Source organism: Xiphophorus maculatus, chromosome 20 (assembly GCF_002775205.1).
Source record: "Xiphophorus maculatus strain JP 163 A chromosome 20, X_maculatus-5.0-male, whole genome shotgun sequence".
NCBI classification, from domain to species: domain Eukaryota; kingdom Metazoa; phylum Chordata; class Actinopteri; order Cyprinodontiformes; family Poeciliidae; genus Xiphophorus; species Xiphophorus maculatus.
In genome coordinates this window covers 1,699,129-1,718,784 of record NC_036462.1, presented here as the reverse complement: position 1 = coordinate 1,718,784, position 19,656 = coordinate 1,699,129, and the positions used below count along the sequence as shown (strand labels likewise).

The window sequence follows — 19,656 nt, the reverse complement described above, 5'->3', positions numbered from 1 at the left end:
CTGGGTTCCCTGCTTTGCAGCTGAAACATGGTGAACACTTTTTCAGTACGATTTGTTTCACCACTCAACCATAATTCACTATGATTCAATGTGGTGATTTAATGGAGAACAATTCCATGCAACGTTGCAAGTTACAAAGAAGCAAAAATGTAGAATGTGATTTTATTGTATTAATTTATGACAAAACATGTTAAAAAAGAAATTAGAGGCATTTGTGTATGTGTATGAATAGTGCATGTGGTTTGGGATCAAGAGTGAAAATAATCATGTGTTCTGCAACAATAGGACAGGGTGTGTTGTGTTGTGAATGTCTTTATTTGTACTTATTTTTAAGTAAATGCATTACAATATAACAGTTTCATATAATGAAGTCTTTTCTCTGAACTGGAGGTCTGGACTTTGAAATGTTTCAGTTTTGTCTCAGATAATGGATGGAGAAGGCCCCTACATCACAACGGATTTGTCAAATGCGTTTCCATCTCCCCCTTAGTGTGTTAACTATGTCATAAAAGTTGAAAACACACCTCAAGTAAGCGTAAATACTTTTTTTCTGAAACTGCGGAAGTTATTTAGAATTTTGCCATTTCTATCAACCTTTTCTAATGAGATACTTCAAAAACATTTCTTGAGACACAGACACAGACAGCGCCCTCGAACACACAACGATGGATGTAGCTATAAAGAAAAGTGTTTCAGGTAACAGTATCAGTACAATATCAGTACAGTTCATTTTTAAAAGGCATTAAAAAATCTAATTAAATAAAAGTCAACTGTTGACAGAATCATTTTGGCAGTCCACACACCTGAACAAAACCAAGAGATTTTGGGGTCTGAAAATATCAAGCCCTGGAAATGGACCTGTAGTCAAATCACTTTTGAAAAGTAAAGTAAACAAGCTTTCTTCAGTTTGGTGTACAATAATATTAGCTGTAGAATAAATCTGTTTGTTTTGGTGGCTAATTGTGAGCTGCAATTTTTTAAATAACCGATAATCAGATTCAATAAATTTCTTCTTTTTTTCTGTTTCAGTACTCAGACCTGTTCCACTGTCAGCTAGTCCATCTATAATCGGGCAAAAGCTTAACGTGTGGGTTCAGCGTTGTGGGTTCATCCAAGTGAAAAAGAATTATTTTTCCATTTGTTGCGAACAAATGAGAAATTTATTTATCAAAGAATCTATGTTCACTTCTTTTACATTGTCTGAAAAAAAAAACCACAAAGGGAAAATTCTTTAATTCCTTACATTGTGGTTTGGTTATAACAGGCCACCAGGAAAGAAATGTTGGTTTGTGAAGAGGATTGATCTTGCTGCTGAGACTAGATCAGGTCTGTAATGTGTTTCATGATCAATAATAATTCATCTCTCGATCCCTGGCCGCATCCTCTGCCTTCTCCAGATAATTACCAATTAAAAATAATCAAGTTTACCACTCTTGTGCTCTCTGCAATTTAAAAGCAGAGAAAACTACAGGTCAATTGGAAAAATAGCCCTAACCCTACTGAAGAAAGATGGATATAATTTTACATTGTAAGAGAAAGAAGTGAAATAAACATATATTGTAGATAAACATAGGCAGCATTGCTGGGTTTTTCCGATGTATGTTTCTGCTAAGGTTGAAATTAAATAATGTCCCTAAAACATTTAGCAAATAAGTAGCATTTTGTAATAGTCTATAATTTTTCTAATAGATACAGGAACTAAAAATAGAAATGTTTTAAATTATATTTTTATAGGTTATTAGGATTTAAAACATGATCAAAAGAATAAGAAACATTTTAATTTGTCTCATATATTATTCATATAATAAAAGCAAAATATATACATTCAAAGATCCAGTTTAACCGGATCTTTAACATTTATTCATGTGGATTCTAGATGCTTTCCTTCGTTGTCTAATAATAAAATTTGTTCAGAACATTCCTGAGCTATGTTCTCCGGAGAAACAGAGGGCATTTCGCACCTGATTTTGCAGACAGTCTTTAGAATTCAGCAGAATTAAGAGAAGGGTTTCTGCACAGCAATAAATGGTTATTTGATGAAAATGTTCCCTCTGCTGCCATTGATTGCCAAATTGAGTGGTGATTTTCACAATTTCCTTGTTGCTTGAGTTCATCCTCAAAAGAACAAATTGCCGTGTTGCATAATATAACCACTTTACTTCATCAACATCCACATCTGTCATCCTAATTTTTTTTTCATTTTCCAAAGGGTTGTGGCCTTCTGGTTGTACAATCAAACCATACAGTTTACTGAGAAGCACTGGAATGCCCCAATCAGCTCGTGACAATCAAGACTTGAATAGAAGCAACAATGAAATCTTTTGTGATTGTTTCTCTCAACCTCTTAAGTGTCTCACAAACACGTAAATGTTGTTCATCCGTAACTACCGCAAAACTTCTCCTTGTATGGGTTAGATTGTTTTCAAAATGTCTGTATGAGTTATGTCACGCATTCCCAAGTATGTATCCACCAATTATTGGTAAGTTACGATTAAAGTTGCAACTTCCGTATTTTGTACTATGCACTGCCATGTGGGCCATTCCCATTTTGGATACATGTAGTTAATTCATGGTGTACAGTTTTATTTTTTATTGTTTAGTAGTTTTATGTACTATGGAAATAAAAACTCAAAATCGTTGGAATATCATGTGAAAATGTATTAAGTTATGTAGTATAATCTGAAAACATTTCACTACTCTTTTTAGGTCGAGTGACTCATTTCATCCAATCAAATCTTAAGAAATATGAGAGATTATGATTACATTAGACTCAATATAATATACTCCACTGAGCCATCAACGTTTAATCTATTAAATCCAACTTTGTCTTATGCTATGTAACCTAAACATCTGTTTAAATTAAAGTCACAATAATACCTAAAATGTATGTAATAACAAAAAACATTTGTTTCTGCAACTGACTTGATCTTACTTACATGTTCTATTAATAAAGTAGGAACAGTCTTTAAGTTTGTTTCAGATTGTTGTCTACTGGACCAGACCATGTCTTACACCTGACGACTGAGATTTATCAATGTTTGAAGCTTTTGTGAAAAGATACAAAATACCGTCAAACCGTGATATTTTTACTTTGTATCATTGTACTGTGATCATCTTAAATGGGGCCATGACTATTTCCTTTTTCCATACTTTGAGGGTGCATTCAAAACAAATGCCTAGAACCTCAATCAACTCCATTTCCGTCTGCAATTTAGTGAAGAAGAAAGTTGCGCCAACTGTTTGTGTTTTCTTTACAGGTTTTCTTGTAATTTCCTTCAGTGGTTATTGGCGCAGCACCACCACAGGTGAGGAGGGGAACGGTTTTTTCAAAGGGTTTGCTTCATTTGACACAGTGGGGTGTAAAAGAACTGCAGCAGCTGAAAATGTAACAAATGTTGCAACTTTGGTCCCTCACCGAACTGAGTCTACTGGACTAGTGTGAAAACACAATAAACTATTAACACACAGAACGAAGCGCAGTTTTATTAAATTGATTTGTTGGATTGAATCCAAAAGGAAAGACAAAAGGCACACCCATTGATGTACAATAAACCACTAAACATAGGCTCATGTGGATCTTCAATAATAAATAAAAAAAACAACAACAAAAAAATTATCCCTGCATAGAAGAGAGGCGAACTGTATCATCAGAAGTCTCTGGCCTTACTCCGAGATCACTTGTAAAGAGAAAGATGTTTCCAGGGCTTATATAAGTCCATTTAATAATGCAGCAGTCCCAGCGCTCACATCCCCGCCGAAGCGGGTTGCTGTGTGGCGGTGCTCTTATTAAGCACTCAATTAAAGCCGTTCCCAAGGAAGAGGCAGTGTGTGCAACATTGTTTGAATTAGGAAATGTTGGCGGCTCAGACGGTCTGTGAAGACGTACCCAGAGGAACGCAGTGCCTTGAAACCAAAAGCCTAGAAGTGGCAGATCATCATAAAGTATCACAAAAGCAGGGAAAATGATTTTAATTTGATTGAATTACAAATAGGCCATTTAGAGATTCAATAAGAAAGGATAAATAGAGCAGGAAATGGAGCCGTCTCAAAGAACCATTTAACGGTTTTATTTGCTTTGTTTTTTTTGCTTCATCTGAAAAATACAAAGACACTCAGCAATGGGACTTGCAGACAATAGCAACCAGCACTGCTGTATAACCAAGCACTCCAAACACACAGCACCACACACAAAATGACAATAAGAGCTTACTTTGCTGCAAATTACATTTAATCCACAGTTTGCTTTGACAAAAATTATGATCAGCATAATTATCATGAGTGTATTTCTTCTGGTTTAACAGGAAACAGAACACAATCGTCAAGATTAGGCCGTTTAGAAAACCTTTCATGCCGTGCATATCTTTTTTGGTCAAAAATAATTCTTTTATTTTTGGAACGAGGTAGGAAGAAAAAGCATGAATGCATTTACAAACAACAGCCACTTTCATACAGTGGGATCACAACTCATCTTTCCTGTTTTGTGAGTATGAATGAAGCATAATCCTGACAATCATATTATTTTTAGATCCTAGAGGCCACAAACACCAAGACATGTTTTTCTTCGCAACGCCTGCAGCTGGGCTCAACAAATGGCTCCTCTCCCTGATTTATACACGTAATGTCTGGTGGACAGAACACGGTGCTGCTCTGTGGTACTGCTGTATCGAGGACCTTTGCTTATTCAGCATTTATCGTCCCACAGGGGAAATGTCTCCAAGCTGTTTATTAAAAAAACATTAAAAGAATTCAGGTTAAAACAAGTATGAAAATCTAATGAAAACAGAACAAACACAGCTAAACTGAAACAAGTGGCTTTCTGCTTTCATTTATTTACAGTTAGGTTCATGAAAAGCCTTGTGGAAATTTGACTTTGTCTTGATCCATGAAATATTAAACCGTTGTTGTGGCAGTTTGATTTTTATTTTTTGAGATGAATTATATTTCCTAGAATGTGTAAATATGTTGTTTTTTTCTAACTGAGTCATACTAAAGTTTTGATCAGTATCGACTTGGTGGAAAGGAATCCTTTCCACCCTCAAAAGATTTTGACCTTGTCACGAAAGAAACTTACAAAAAGCTGGTCAATAGTTACAGGTTTTATTCCTGTAATGCCAAACATGATTTCATTCATTTGTGAGGGTAGAAATCATTTTCAACACGTTATTCACATGAACATTGATATTTTTTGTGCCTGTTCCATTTGCAAAAAGAGAAGTTTTGAATGAATGAAAATAATTGCTATTACAAATTTGTTCATTACTTTTGTAACTGCAGCATATTTTCTGAAGTATTTCATTTATTTTGCCAATGGGGTGTCTTTGTAAAGATTGGTATGTTATTAAACACTTTTAATAAATGAAAAAAAGACTTGTTTTTAATTTGTTAAAAAACCTAGTCTGAACTTTGCTAATAACCACACACCACAGTACCGCCATTTTCTCCTTATGTTCATAAGATGCCAGATTCCTGGTGTCAAAAGGGACAGAATCAAATGTTTGACCCACTGATATACCTTAACGGATTGGAGATCGCCTATTAGCCGCTACAGCTAGCGATGCGCTCCTGCTACTATGCATTGAGTCATGTCCACAAAAAAATTTGATAACTGTTATGAATATTGCCACGTTCTACGAACAAACGAGGCCATTAGGCCAGTTTTTAATGTTTATTGAACTTTTAAAAATTAAAGTGGCCACAACGAAGGGAAAACAACACCAATAAGTAGGTGTAAAATAACTTTAATAACTTTTTTGCGTGATTGTGTAATATTCCTGATCACCGATATTCCTCACTCAAAGCATTGCAATGTTGCTTGTTTGAATAACTATAAGCCATGTGATGTCCAAACCAGTAATGTATAACAATGGTTTGACCCAAAGCAACAAAATTCCAATCGCCATGAAAAAGAACTGAAGCTAAACATCTTTGACATTTACGTTAAGAAAAAGGAACTACTGATTGATGACTAAAATCTTTAAACTCATATGTCCTAATATTTTATTTCTGCTATCTCAATAAACACAATTGCAACCACAGGGAAACATGATTATTATTTGATTGATAAACAAAAACAAAATGATTTTGAGAGATATGCCCTTAGACACCCTACAAACTACAGTTTTCATCATTTTCTTTTAATCCATTACAGTGATTCACCAGTACTACAGAACGCAGATTCTCCGGTGAATGAAAAATAAAAAAATAAATAAAATAAAAAATAAAGAAAAAAAGAAATTCATCACGACCTGTTGATTTCATTTCAGTTTTCAAACAGCACACAGGGAACAGCAGTGGAGACTATACAGACATGACTAACCCAGGGGGTCCAGGCGGATGTAATGTCAACACTTAAATGATATTCTATGATAAAACAAATCAATGTGTAGAGTAGAAACTTCCTGAGTCCTCACACCAAAGGCTCACCAAAGTGAAATCTACACAAAACCTAAGCCTCCGTTCCTTCTGCTGGGTTTTCCTGAAGAGGCATGAAATAAAAATGACCTTGATGACACATTTCTTCGAAAGGCTACTTCCCGGGGAAAGCATACGATGAATGTTTTATGCCGCGGCTCTAAATGTGCATATCCTGGGGTATTTTTTTCCTGTCACTTCAGTGCTCTGTCACTCTTGACAGGTTCGTTGGCTTACAGCACGTGGCCAAGCGTTAAAGGGCCGCTCCGCTTCCAGCCTTGGGATGTTGGGAGCCGCTGCACTTCATGTCTCCAAGCAGGTAGCCAAAAACAAATTCCAAAAGAAATCCAGCTGTTATTCTTGACACCTAGACAGCAAGGAACCGTCACCAGCAGGTACTGGCTTGTGCTTTAGCGTACAAACGTTGCATTTTATTTACGTCCAGAAATTTCGTGTATACACAAAACTCTGGAGGACAAAAAGACGATTCTTTTACTTAACTTTCCATAGCCGAGATACCACAGTGGAACATTCCCATTAACAAAATAAAACCTGGACATGTAGGTAATATTCATTTAGTGCAGTGCGAAAGAGCAAAGGGAAAATAGGGCAAAAAAAATGTTGAATAACTTAAAACTACTCATGTTCTTCTTTCTCGCTCTGTCGGTCACGCCGGCAGTCGTTGACTGTTCGTGACCAACAGAGCGATTTTAGATCGGGCTTATTCAACACACCACCACGTAACACACCACTCACTGCAGGACGTTGTAAGACTGTTGTAAAGGGAAAATCGGGAAAAAAAAAAAAAAAGGCTTTAGCAGTAACACCACTATATGTATCAGAATTCAATACACAAAAAAACATGTAAACATTTCCACATAAAGAATGTAACATTCATTGTGTTACAGTTTTGTGCTTTCAGGCTTGATGTTTATTTTCCGATCATTAATAAATGATTGCTATGGTAGATTAGCTAGCTACCACAGCGTTGGTAGATCAGCTATTTTAACCACCTGCTTTGCTGATTATCTGTCAGATTAGTGTGTAGGTCGCCTTTTGTTTTACTGAAACTAAACACACCAAATGCCACACCAATCTACAAGCTTAATGTTGTCAAGCTAGCATAACTGACCTACTTTTCTCTCCCTTGCTATTTTTAAGTAACTCTTTTTCCTGACTTTAGTTGCCAGTTTTGAAAGTTAGTAGCAAAGCACTGCATACCTTTGAAAAAAAAAAAAAAACAAAACACGTGTACATTTAAGATTTAGATCGTTATGTTGACGCTAAAACCAATGGTAGTCATGGTTAGCAAGCAGTTTTTGTGCCAGTGACATTACACTGCAATGTGTCTCTACTGGTCATATGACGAGTATCTAACTTAGCCTTGAGAACTAATTTTTTTTTCCATCGACTAGCGGTTCGAAGGTCAACTGAGACTTTATTAATGTTCCTAAATATAGCTAAAAGCAACGATACAAACCAGTGCAACATCTCTATTGCCATAAGCTAAGAAAAATATTTAGCAAAATTACCCGAAAGACAAAATTTGCACAGAGCTGAGAGAAACTGCTGTATTTTTACTCACGATTATCAAATCCTGGAATCCCATGGCTATTTGCTAATCAAACCAGTTACACACATCTCCTGCTCCCTATCATCATTTACAAAAAAATAAATAAAAGTATGATCAGACGTCAGTAATGTCTCCTTGATGCTGCACTAGTGAGTGTAGAAAGTAGGACCAAGATGAGAATTAATCCTAGTAGCTGAATCCTTGTAGGATGAAGCAATTCTCTTTTTGCCTCTCCTTGTACATCCCTTTAGAATGAGTTCCGCTCTTGTCAAGTCAGATTACAAGTGTGGAAGCGATCACTGAGAGCATCACTGGAGCTGCTCCTTTAGTCTGTCTCATGCAGGCCTATATAAATCAACAGACCGATGCTCATGAATAGTGCTTACTGCGTCATTATTCCCCCTTATTTTAAATGTCTAACAAATTACACCATTAAACAAAGTGTTAACAAAAATTAGTGTAATAATATAAAGACATTTTGGCAGATTTTAATAAAAATTTCTGAGAGTAGATAATAGTGAGTACAAAAGCTAAAAGACAAACTAATGAATTGAATGCCAACCACTTATTTTATATACATTATAAACTAAATTTGCTTAATTCAAACTTATTAAGTAGGTCTGTTATGGTAACAAATTTTGCTGGGCGACAAATTATTATACCACTGAAAAATCAAAAAATACTTTAATTTCTAAAGAATTTTTCACATTAGAACTGGAAAACATTTTTAATATACAAACGAAAACAAAACAAATAAAGCAACAGTAATTAAAATTGATTATGAAGTCTCTGTAACCAAGATTGTACTTAAAAAAAAATAGTAATTCAGCATAGGCAGAGAAAACAGGCAAAAGAGGCAGGTAGTGCAGACCAAATACTTTGTACTGGGTGTCAAATGTTTTCAATGATATTAAAAGGGAGCATCCCAGTGGACAGCAATCATCAATGAGATGCATTATTTAACATGGGATTAATTGATTTATTGCTTATTTTTGACAGGCTTACTATTAAGATCATTTTGATAATCTAGTTTGTCCTCAAAGGTTGAAAAAAAAAACTAAAAGTGAACCAGTTAAAGAAGAAAATTATTGAGTCGAAAGCATAAAATTTTATTGAAATAGTAGCAAACTTTTTAAATCATCTTAGTAAGATGATATCTAAAAGTTTCCCCCAAAGATCCCTGCTAATATATGCGGTTTACTAGTCATGACTGCCACAGGTTTAAATCCCAATTTTTTTGACTGTGCCTGTGAGCAGTGACAATACCACTCCCATTCAAAGGGTGGCGCCAAACATGGAGGAGATAGAAAAACATAACTACTATGATATGCTGAGGAAACATTAAAAAAATTTTTATTGTTCTTTTCAGTATTTTTCTTCTCTTTTTTATCATCAGTGTACAAGCTACTGCACTGTCATCTTCTGAGAGATTGGAGAGAAAATTGTATATCTCTGAGTGCAACAACTATTTGACAGTGGCACAAATGTGAGCCAGCATGTGTTGGTGAGGTCAACGTGGCACAAATACATGAACGTGAAAAAATATTACAAGGCCTTCAAGAAGCATACATTCCAAGAAAGTTTGACTTGAGGCTTATCAACCGTCACTAAACAAGCTGAAGCTAAATGAAAACTTTCAATACTTACACCAACATATTTATATTTCTAAAAACCACTACCCTAATGATAATTCCTAAGTGTCATCAAGTGTATGTAAAAGATATGTCAAAAGATAATGCATGTATATGTACTCATAAAACAACACATAAAACTTAACACTCTTTGTTAAGATTGAATCAAAATTTTTAGGATAATAAAAATGTTTGATAAGAAAAATAGTTCTTACCCTCCCCAAGCAAAATTAGTTTGGATTGAACACCAAAAAGAAGACATTACCCTCCATGTAAACAATGTAACATGTCACTGGAACAGTGAACGTTGACAAGACACCCACAGAAAGATGTCCATCATCTAAATATGGTTAAGAGATGATAATAAGATGACCAAGTATATATTCAACATATTTTTTAAGCTATATTCAGAGGAGTACTATGGTCTAGCAAAGGTTAAATTTTCAATGTATTTTACAAAAAGATAAAGATAGCCAAGTATGACTTTCAACATTTTTAAACTAAATTTAGATGAGTATTATGTTAAAATTTGAACATATCTTACAGAGAGATGAGGACTGACTAACCTGACATAACAACAGAAACACAATGCAGGTACCTGGACCCCATGGATGTCCAGTGACTGGCATAGAATTGACCCACAAATTATCTTTGATTTAAAATTGGAGTAGTCTATTGGTTAATATTTAGCACTCCCAGAAATTAGTTTTTATAGTGTACAACTGTTGATTTGTGTTTGTGGAGCAAAACAACTAAAGTTATAGCTTCCACTTGCTATGCCAGTGACCAGACGCACAAATCCCATAAAGTATTATGATAGCTTTACACTGCAGTGCTGCCCGTTAGACACTGGCTATGAAACCTGCTCTAATCCATGTCACCGTGACCCGAACCAGAATCACCAAAATAAAGACAAAACTATTTTTTGGATTTTATTTATATCCAAAATATGAGTACGTTACTTGTGAGGGTCAACAATTGGCTTAAAAACGAAGTTTGTTTTTATGCTCCGCGTTCGTCCCGTCCGTGCAGGGGACACCCGGTCATTGGCGGCGGCGGCACTCAGTGCAATCTGCGGGGATTATGGCACTGGAAGGGAGGGTCAACAGCCGGCGGGATTAGCCGAACATCTGCAGCGATCGGAGAGACGCTCGCAGATTTAGATTACTTCGCATCCAACATGATGACGGTCCCACAACAAAGTAGACACGAGCAAATGAGATCAGTACGACGGAGAATTTCAGAGAAAGGCAATCCCGCCTCTTCACACAGCCTCAAGGTTTTATTGTAATCTGGGGAAACTTGAGATAATTCTCTGGCATTGGTTTCAGATGTTTGAGTTTAATTTTAAGGTACGCTTAAGAACTAATTTTAATAAATAATAATAATAATAATAATAATAATAATAATAATAATAATAATAATAATAATAATAATAATAATAATAATAATAATCTTACCTGTTGTGTGTTTTTTCTTCCAGGAAATCACAGGCACAGAGTAATCCGAAATTTGTCGCCAAACTAAATGTCTCACTTGTGGCGCTCCGGGCCACAGAAACAAAGAAAAAAAAATAACGAAATAATAATAACAGCGTCTCTTTATGGCTTGTGCGCAAAACAAGAAGAAGAAAAAAACACGCTTCCGCTCCGCTTTTTGCTTTTGCGTGGCCCCCCTCCTGAGCCGCTACTCTGCATCCATCGCCGGCTCTCCCTGCCTCCGTCCTCCGGGTCGCTCCCTCTCGGTGTCAGCAGCGCGGGTCGGGGGCGGTGCTCAGGCGTCTCGCGGGTAGCATATCGGGTGTGGGGTGGGGGAGAGAGAAGTGAAGCCTCGGTGTGCCCACTCACTCAGATGCGTCAGCTCTCCCTTCCTTGACTCCCCGCCTGCCCTCCCCTCTTTTGCTCCGGTCCTTGCAGAGCGCGGAGCGGGACACACGCAGGAGAAAAAGCCCGAGAAGGGAAGCGCAAAAAGCGAAAGCGATGTCTTGTCTGTCTCCCCTCCCGAGCAGCCTCCTGACTGCTCCGGCCATCCAAGCGGAACAGCCTTCCCTCTCTTTCTCACTCCCTCCTCCTGCAAGTACTTCTCCTCCTTTCTTTCCTCCTCCCCTCCTGCTGCTGCTTCTGGGATGTCCTAGCTGCTCAGGATATTAATGGACCAAGTACCTGTCAGGCTGTGGCGCGGGAAATTCCTGTTAGCAGCAACAAAATATTTTATTCTCATATTTATCTGAGCAAACTCAAACGTATCAATTAAATGAATTAGCATAAACATTTGATGTGCAGGCACACCCTCATCACTAACAGGTGTTTACTGAAAATGCTGTTTGTGACAATAGTTGAACATCACAAAAGTGTGAAATCAGCCTTTGGTTGAAGATGGCAACTGCTGAAAATGAGAAAATTAAGTGTAATTATGAGAAGGTATAGTGTTCTGTAAAAGGCACATAACCCCTTGACGTATGAAAAGAGTTAAATTATGTTTTGGTAAAAGATATTTAAAACAAATTTGTGCAAAACAATAGGAAGGAAAAACAACAAAAGCACCTAAAGATCAAAGGTTTGATGATATATCAAATTTAAATAAAAAGTATCAGCATCTGTGATACTGGCGCTGTATGTACTTGGTGTCCGATTGATACCAAAAAATAATAATCATATTGCACAAATAACTATGACATCAAGATTTCAAAAGTCAGAGCAGTTTTTAAAGTATCTCTATGAGATCATTTTTTTCAGACATGATTTGCCAGTCTACTTACTGTGATTAATGTAAACCTGCTGTCACTGTTTCCTTCTGTCACTTGAATAAATAAAGTCCAGAAATCTTTCCAATCTAAACCGTACTATTTTCAACTCACGCTGGCATTTACACCGATATCATTGGTTTCTCATATAAAACAATGGCACAGGAAGGTTTTTCCTCACTAACCACAATGCACAACTTTTCACCTCCATATTTACTCCTGCTGGCATTTATACTGATACAATCAGACAGTTAGTGAACTGCCATTTTCTAATCTCAAGTTTGGCATTTTAACTCTGCTTGCTAAAGTAAGCACAGTGAGGCAAAGATGTGGGAGGGTGATAGTAAAACCCGAACGAACCAAAACATATGTTTATTATGCATAAAATAATTATTTTATTTAAAGAAAGACCATCAGAACACTTATCAAAAGGAGTGATTGTAGCCAAAGATTTCCAGAGCCACAACTGGGAATGAGCTGTTTTAGTCTCCAGGTAGTCTCTAATGACATAATCAGAATCATTTGGGTGTAAAATAAAAAAAAAAAAAAAAAATATTTGAACACAAATATTAGTTTTAGCTGCAACATAAATACAGTTGTGGGGAAAAAAGAATTAAATATTCAGATCTTTTAAAGGAAATCTAAACATATATTCCTTTCTGACATATTGCTCTACTTATATTTGTAGAAAAAAGTGACAAGTTAATACGACCAACAGACCTCACTTTTTCATTCAGTAGAAGTTGAACAAAAACAGGCGGGTCGGTGGCAGAGGGGTAAAGAGTGTGACCCAGGTCCGGAGGCCTCGGTCCTCTAAATCAGTGGTCCCCAACCCCCGGGCCGCGGACCAATTGGTACCGGCCGCTAAAGAAATAAATAAATATTTCTGTTTTATGTATTATTTGAGTCGGGAGGGTCTTTTATTTTGAAAATCCTTTAACCGGATTCTCTCGGTTACGTCTTGCATTGATTCCACAAGCAGCAAAATGAGTAAGAAACAGATCAGATTCTTTGGAAAGTTTCTTTGCGAAGGGAAAAGGCCCAGAGAAGAGACAGGAGGATGGATTTATCCCGGTAGGTGATTCCCACAGTCCAAGCTCTGCATGACATGGTGACCGGCTCGTTAATGAGGGAATGAAGCTTCAAACTGCTTCGCCAGTAGAGACCAAACACCCTGTGCATAAAGAACACTTTGGGTGTCATTGTCTCTCATCACTCCCAGATGGGACCGTCTGGCTGCAGAGAAACAAGCTCAGGACTCCCATTAGTCGTTATTGTGAGTTAACATTTTCACAAAAGTAAAATGTTCATTTTTGTGGCACATCTGTATCTTATTTTGAAGGGCTATGTAAACGTTACCATAGCGACCAGAGTCAGAGAGCGTTAAGGCAGTAGTAACATAACCACATATAATAAACATACATAAAAATGACCTTTATATATAGTAATAAACATTTCCACATATCACCTCCAATGTCCACTGGACTCTCAGTTGCCATGTCAACTGTTTGGGATTCCCCTCCGTTCTTACGTCATCGCGCTTTCTGATTGGCTACCTGTCACATTCAAAAGGCTGTGTTTCACTCCCAGTCAGGAAAAACCCCACAGGCTGCGATAATCGGGCCAAGACAATGTTGATATTCAACACACCACGTTACACACCACACACTGCAGGACGTTGTAAGATTGTCGTAAAGGGAAAATCGGGTAAAAAAAAAAAAAAAAGGCTGTAGCGGGAACACCAACATGCAGAAGCATTATCTGACCGTTCCTCCCCTCCCCCCTTCCCGGGCCACAGCAAAATTGCTAAGTCTTGACCGGTCCACAGTAATAAAAAGGTTGGGGACCACTGCTCTAAGTGACTGTCCTGGTTTGAGTCCCGGCCTGCTAACCTTTGCCGCATGTCTTCCCCCTCTCTCACAACTTGCTTTCTTGTCTATTCACTATCAAATTAAGGCCACTAGAGCCAAAAAAGAGAAAAAAAAAACATTTTTTTTTCTTCAGCAGGAAAAAATGTGAGACACCCTTAGAAGCTAGTCTAACATCTGTGAGGCTCTTCTGGTGGCCATTTGTTGGTCTCTGACATCAGTCTGAGGAAGGTTCGCCTCATTCCGAACAGTCAGCTGTGGGATTTTGAAGGGTTTCTTGCCTATTCAGCCTGTATCTAGTCACACTGAAACATCTATAACTTTGATCTTATTCATTGCTGAATGCAAACATCAGAGAGTTAACCACAGCTACTGTGGGCTGATGTCACACTGATATTAGTGAGGAACTGACTGGTTAGACTGCAGTGCACACCTTGCCAGTGGAAATGCTCCTTTAGACTCAGTCTAAAGGAGCATTTCCACACCAACTCAAAATGTAACAAATGTTGCAAGTTTGGTCCCCAAGCGAACACTGGATTATTAGTTATAAAAACACTCTTTGACTATCAGCCCGTCTGGTGACATGGCAGAAAAAAGTCATGGCCACAACTTAATATCTAGGGGCCCCGACTAAAAACATTGCAACGACTAGTTTAATTACGTGGGAATGACTTAATTGTAACAAGTTGTGGCCATAAGTTTATTTGTAGTTTTTTTCTCCCATGTATTGTCTTCATCCTATCTGACTCAGCTGGAACTATTTTGCAAAGAAGAGTGGACCAAAATGTCACTGGGTATGCAAAGCTGGAAGAGCCACAAACCTACAGACTTTCTGCTGTTCAGCAGGAATATATACTTTTGCAAGGCAGTGTTTGTTTAATTAGAAACTATATGAACATTGTGATTCATAACCCATCCACGTAAACTCATTTGTTATGTGTAATGTGAATTACATTTTTCTGAAACAGAAAAATTTGCTTTTTAATTTTCAAAAGAAGATATAACATTAATCTGCAGTTCTTTTATATTACATTTCATTTTTTGGAAGCTTGATAAATCATTTTCTTTTAAGGCTTTATATTCCTTTCCTACTGCAATGTTTTATGTTAATCAAAGTCATCTTTTTGGCGGTTCCAACAGCCATGTTGTGTTTTAGAACAGCTCTCAAATGTGAAGTTCAGCTTGATACCGCTTTTATTTTGCAACCCATCAAGACTGCGCATGCTTCACCATTACTACACACACACGCACACATTGTAACACACAAGTCTTTTTCTAGGTCATACAACAACAAACGCCCTCACAGATACAGGTAAGTGGGGCAAAACTTAATCAAAATGAATCTGGCTCCTGGCTGATTTGTGTTTCTTAAAACACGCTAAAGACAGAACGAAGGAGAACAAGGGAAAACTTTTTTTGAAAGAAACTTTTCCGAAAAGTTCTCCAAAGAAGAATAACATTTTCGACATGATCTCTGATGAGTTCAGATTCACGAAGGTGCTTCTCCCAGCAGGAGCGTTTCAAGCATCCTCCTTGAGAAAACATGGAGACCACCCACAGGTCTAAGAAATGGATTTGCATTTGGTTCTCTGAGGTAGGAGCAGAGATATTCATACTAATATATTAATATTACAACACATGCAAAGTACATAACACATAGATTTGAAGTAAAACAAAGTTACTACAATATTTATGCTGCAACATTAATAGAAATACATTTTTAATGAAGATAAATAAATGAATAGAGACAATAGATTTAAGTATCAATGAAGCAATTAGACTACAAGAAAAACTCTCCCATTCCATTGCAGGTATACCAGTTAATATGAAAACGGCACTTTAATAACCAGTGAGACTAACAGACACAATCAAAACAGCCAAATAGTAATATCACCCTGTGAAACAACACAAAAATAGTTTAAATTAGCATGTAAAATCCAGCCCCTTTTTCTACGCTGCGCTTCGTCCAGAGGGTCTGGGAGCTTGGCTGTTGAGAAACGATTGCTTCCTGGAGGCGTGGAATTTTTAAACTTTACCCACTAATGTTTACCTGTGATGTATGTAATGCACCAAGTCAAAGCTATGAAGCTCACCAGAAAATGCCTGCGCTGTTAACAACCATCATCCACGGCAAAGAGAGAAGTACTGAAGCAAATGAGACCGCCGTTTAACGTTTATTCAATATTTGGAAGTGTGACCAACACGAACTGAACGGCTTCATTCACTTCCTCAGCTGCCAGTGCTAACTCTACAGCCAGAATATATTTCTGAAACAGCACAGAAAATCGACCTCATAGTTCACAACTTCACCTTCTGTTTCCTAATTGGCCCAGTGGAAAATCTAACGGAGGAATTCAAATAAACGGGAGAAATTTGAGTCCAAAGGCTGAGTCCAAATAGTTTGATTTGTATTTTTTCAGTTTCTTTCTTTCCTTCTTACAGAAAAATTCTGTCATGTTTATGTTCTACATTGTTGCAAGGTAATGAAAAAGTATTGCATGGGAATGCAGTACTTTTGCAATGTATCGCAAACAAAAAGATTAGACATCATTATGTAAACCATTTTTCATGAAGAACTGAGTATTCAATGGAATGTTTTAACTGTTCTATGACTATGTGACATTCATGGCAACAGGAGCGAATGTTAGATGCGTATTCATCTGTAAAAATGTTGCACCATCATAAAAACCCCTACAAGTCATCCATCTTTCTCTGCAGCTTTTCAATTATTGGAGAAAAGAGTTGCTCCCTTCATTAAGCCACAATGTTTGAATCAGATCAATATTTGCACAGAAAATCGACAGGGAACAGAGGGCCAGGAGGTCAAACGGGTACGTTGCCATTTCTGAATCCCACGGCTTTAATCAATAAACGGATTCTCTCTACGCCCGTAGAGAGCTGTGGTGTTGTCACTGATTCCATGTGACAAACTGGCACGGTCACACCGGCAGGCAGGGTGTGTGTGTGGGGGTGTGCGTGTGTGTCATCCCTGAACCACAGGAGTTTGCATATTCACTCAGCCTGTCAGCAGTAAAGAAGCACAGTCTATCAGCAGGACGTCTGAACGAAGGGATTGTCTGCGAGGTTCGGCTTGAAATGTTTTAAAGAGCTCAACTGCATGAAACCAAGTAGCTTTGACAAGTCATTCCCACACTGCGTTTCTCTGCCCCACCAGACATGTGACCATCATTCAGTGGGGCTTTCAGACTTCAGAGGGATGTGGTATGTCTGCTTCGTTTTAAAATGTCACCGTTTGTTTCCTTCGTCTTTAGGGAAGACCTTCGGTGATTTGCACATCAATTCTCTGGAGACTTAAACAGTCACATGGTCACACGGTCACATGGTCAGATGAAATATTTCAGCTGACGGCTCCATTGCCGGAGCTTAATACTGTGGCACTTTTTACCAAATTATAATTTTTTTTAGGTACCAATTGGATCCAACTTTTATAGGTGATGCAATCCACTGTTGGTCCCAAATGTAATAGAAACAGTATGTACACGCATACACACATATACAGTATATACACACACATTGAAAAGTGAACTGTCGACCCGCACTTGTATCAGAGATGTGACTTTGCAGGAGACTTCTCAGAATTTATTCCCCATGGAGTCTACATTTATAATGATTTCAACAAGCAAATTTACTGCAAGTCTGTAATAAATGTCTTTATGGCTCCTGGGTTATTGGGAGCCTTAATATCGCCACATCACATTTTCAGACTCTCAAACTGCAATGCAAGTTATATAAAGACTGGTCACAGCAGAGCTACCATAAGGAATGACTATGATTAAACAGTTCAGTTAGAAATAAATTGTTTTCCCTCAAAATCTGAAATATCAATTAAATTAAACAACTAATAGGCATTTATTAAGGTATTGTGCAATCTGAAAAAAATGCATACTACTTGAAGGATTTCAGATTTTGTCATGTTACAACCACAAACCGGTGTTTGTGTTGGGGTTTTATGTGAAAGGCAAGTCTTGTCTTGCCTTTCACATTGTAGGGAGGCAGTCTGTCTGCCTCCCTACACAATTCGGATTGATTGTCATCTCCTTTTATTGTTCTGTCTAGGTTTTCTCCCATTGAGTTGGATTTCTCTGGTTGATCTTCAACTGGGCCGATTAGCAAACAGAAGGAGAGGTTGTGAACGATGTTGATTTTCTTTGCTTTTTTAGAATTGCCTGTAGTTTTGGCAATGGCATAGTGGAGGAAGTGAACAAATTAGTTCAGTCCATGTTGGCTACGCTTCCAAATATTGAATAAACATCAAGAGCCACCTTGTTCAGTTATAGAATAGAATAGAATAGAATAGAAGTACTTTATTCATCCCAGCAGGGAAATTACTTCGCAGTTACAGCATAGAGACAAGACAAGACAAGAGACAATAACAACGTCCGGGTGTTTAGTCTGGAGTTTGGCTGTGTCAGAGCTGATGACGTCACCGGCCACCGCTGCATCAGCTGATGGGGGAATGTAAACAGCGATCAAAATGGCGGACGTAAACTCCCTCGGTAAATAACACGGCCGCATTCCCACAGCCAGAAGTTCTTAGGTAATTCTTTCAGGCAATTTCAGGTAAGTTTCATAGTCAAACTAGCATATTACATGTATCATGACTGAATGTTAGCAATTGGGTAAAATTCAAGTCCACACATGCAGGAAGCAATTGTTCTCAATTGTTGAGAGTCCAGACCATCTGTAGGAAGCGATCCATAGAACAAGGTGCTGGTTGTTACCAGAGTAGTAAAAGACAATTAAGTAGTAGCTCTTAATTATGAAGCACAGGGAAAAAGAAACTCTCTTAACTTTAATAGCAGTAAATAAAACCCACCGTAATCAAATGCCTCATGGTTACAATCTGGCCATTATGGAAGTGTGGCAAGAAGAAAAGTATGAAAAGTCTCAAGACATGAGCTGGTGGAAGAAGGTGTTGTGGTCAGACACTTTTTGTGTGGCAGAAAACTAAAACATTGTATCATCTTGAATACACTGCTACCCCAGGGTGGAAATGCATGGCAGAATTTAAAATCTTAAGTAAAAAATGAAGGAAGTTATTACTTTTCTTCCTCATCACATTGTGCTCTACTTTGTGTTACGTTATCACATAAAATCAGAATGAAATATACTGAGGTTCTTGGCTGAAGCAACCTGAGAAGTTTAATGGGATTCAAGTAATTATGCAAGAGAAGTTATTTTTTCTGCCAAACAAAAGTGATGCAGTTGATCATTGTAGTAAATGCATTTCAGTGTTTCCTCTCTTGTCTTACAGCAGGTGTGTCCAAAATGTGGTCTGGAGATCATTTGTGGCCCACGGCCTGATTTTTTTTGGCACCACAATTTAAGAACAATACAAATTTGAAGACTGTTTTTTTCTTTCTCCGAAGAGTTTCTGCAGCGCTAGTGGCTCGTATTTTTTCCACAGTA

General features: G+C 37.6%; 1 protein-coding gene across 2 annotated transcripts in view; it reads right to left on the bottom strand.

Moving 5' to 3' along the window:
• The window catches only part of LOC102224592 (contactin-4), a 228,829-nt gene extending 217,162 nt beyond the window's left edge, over positions 1–11,667 (bottom strand). For both annotated transcript variants that reach the window (XM_023325061.1, XM_023325063.1), the window contains exon 1: positions 11,076–11,667. The gene's annotated coding sequence lies outside the window, so the exon portion shown is untranslated. The remainder of the gene's footprint in view (positions 1–11,075) is intronic.
• Between the last annotated feature and the right edge of the window lie 7,989 nt (positions 11,668–19,656).